The sequence below is a fragment of the Ruditapes philippinarum genome, unplaced genomic scaffold (assembly GCF_026571515.1).
Source record: "Ruditapes philippinarum isolate M1 unplaced genomic scaffold, ASM2657151v2 ctg7434_1_1_1_1, whole genome shotgun sequence".
Lineage (NCBI taxonomy): Eukaryota > Metazoa > Mollusca > Bivalvia > Venerida > Veneridae > Ruditapes > Ruditapes philippinarum.
The window spans coordinates 37,116-39,970 of NW_026855103.1; positions in this window are offsets into that span (position 1 = coordinate 37,116).

Here is a 2,855-nt window from a genome sequence, read left to right on the forward strand (position 1 = left end):
AGTTTGTGTATAACATATGTTGCCTTTGACACTAACCTTTCATATTGAGTAATGTTGATAGGAATTAACTGTATTCGTCAAATTATGATAATTTCATGTTTGTATTTTTTCAATGAATTTTATCAGAATGGTACATATAGATTTGCGCTAATTTGTCTCGTAAGATCAGTCCATTTTCTTCTGCAAATAAACACACTCCAATTTAATTATCTTATACAATGCATATTTTGTTTTCCTTAACCTGTTTCGTCGTGAATGAGTCTATGTTGGCCTAATGTGTTAAGATATACAACACATTCCTAATCTTTTGTTTATTTACAAGTTGTTCATCTGAATGATCTTGAGAACAATGTATATTCCAGAGCATTAGTATCTAGTAAAAATGGAAATGTTTTGACATATGTGTTAGACAAATGCCTGTTACTTTTGCTAGTATATAGCAAATTATGTGAAAGCAAGAAATACTTTCTGACACATTATCATGCGTTCCGTGACTACCTTTAATGTGTTTACGAGGAAAATACTATTTACTGTTACACAAACGATGTATTTGAGCATTTTGTCATTGATAAAAGTTCGCCTACCGCGATGTTGGGTGATTTATATCAGGTGAAAGTTCGTGCTTCACAAAGTTGATGTTCATAATCACCTCTTAATTTCGTAAATTATTGTTCTTTAAGGAATATATTTTTTGTTAAGGTATTCAGATATCTTTATCTTTAAGCACATTATGTGGGATATCATCCACAAAATTCAAGGATAATAGGTAATTTTGTAGCAAATTAAAAGACTATTGTCTGTTATTCTTTTTGTTACATTGTGAAAAGTTGAAATATATACATTGTATATCCAGCAAAAATATTTGTCGAAAAATATAACTCAATATAAAATCAATTTCAAAGATTTTATATTCTATAAAAACAGATTTTTGATATTTTAACAAAGCTTTGCTCTTTATAAACATTTAAAATGTAAATAACGTTATTACTCAAGCAAGGTATAACTCCAAAAAATCCTTTTTAATACTGCATAATCATCGAAAAAAAAACACATTATTTTCAGAATTCAAGTTCATTCTTATTTTGGAAGGAACTAAAAAAGTTCTGTACTAATTGTTAAATTCCGTGGAATAGTACACTTTTTAAAAATGTATTTCAGAGAATAAAATTACTTTCATTTTTCTAATGTTCAAACGGAAACACAGGAACGTTTTCTGTCACATGTTTAAGATATAACCAGTACTAAAATAAGTTTGATTGAAAGTTTTGTATTTTCGTTAGGGACTTTTTCCATATGTTCTATCATTAATAAATGCATAAAAGTAGAATTCACAAGTGTCAAGAAAATGCCTTATACTTTATTCAAATTGATAAAAAATACTGAAATGCATTATCAGGATAAAAACGTCATTCCAAGACCAATTGCATTGCCCTAGGGAAACGAGGGTAACTTTACATCCATTTCTAATATAAAAAAAATTTCCTCCTTACTTTCATCTGATTTACTTTAAGAGTTTCACACCAGTCCTTATCTATTGAAGATAAACATATAGGTTTATTTGTATTCATTTAGTTAACTAACATAAACGGTACCATACAAGCCACAAGGGTTTATTTATTTATGAAAGATGTTATTGTTACACGTTAAGAAACTAATAAGCATTTCATGAACATGTTTTCATTACTATATTATATTCTCCAGAGAGTTATGGTTCATATGAAATTGAGCTTTTTAAAAACAAACATACACACAAAAAACATGAGTTATTAGATAAGGAACTAAATTCTACAATCAATAGTTCAGTAACCAGCAATGAGCATTTGACGTATGTACAGTTGAAATGCCATTGTAAAATGTAAACACTGGTATGAGGAGTTGAATTACCTTTTGACTTTCCTTTTAAATATCTGTAGTGTAGAACAGTCGTAAAATTTACTTTCGTTTGTAAAATAAAACAAACACATTATATTGATATTTATAATTATTCTAAACTGGTATTTTACAGAAACATATTAAGTGTTAAGAGCACGTTTGTATTTCAATAAAATATTTTGTTAGGTTTCGTATATACAACTGACTTTCATTTGTCAAAGCACAAACATTCCCAGGGTTGAGAAGCTTGAACCTTAACCACAAAGCCAACGCATCTCACCGTTTAAGTCACCGACAGTAACAACTAATTTAACTGATATCGATACATGCATTTTACCGGGATTAAATTTAGAAAAATGCGTTTTTATAATGAAAAGATATGGTAACACTTTTCTTTTATTTTTTTATTTACTAAATATGTTATCATGACGGCTATTTAACCATAGTTTACAACATTTAACATTTAAATTGAAAATCAAGACAGTAGGCAATAAACTGAATTTTCCTTAACTGTTTTATGGCACTATAGAGCAATTTATTCTGCCAAAATGCGTTAATAATGTTTCGGTATATAAAAGTTAGTAAAACGACTAAAAGCTTAATTTTACTTCCTAAATGTTTATATAATAAAGACCGTTATGACTGATTTTAATTAGACGTGATTTGCGATCTTGACCTAAACGCCATCACAAATGTCCCATTATCGTTGTGTCGACGTCATTACCTATTAAAACTAGACTTAGTGTTTATATATCACTTTAAACATTTACAGCATGATTGAAGCCTTAACAGCTGCTACACAGTACCTAACAGTTGCTATAGTGAGTAGGAAACTCTGGCAGGTGGATTTGGACGAATCAACGTCTTTACGTCCCCTAGTGTCGAGAAAAGCACAATTAATTCATTGACTTCAAACCACATGCTTTCATTTCGTTGAGGGCTCAAATAAAGCAACGACCCTGAACTATTTCAGGTAAGGATAC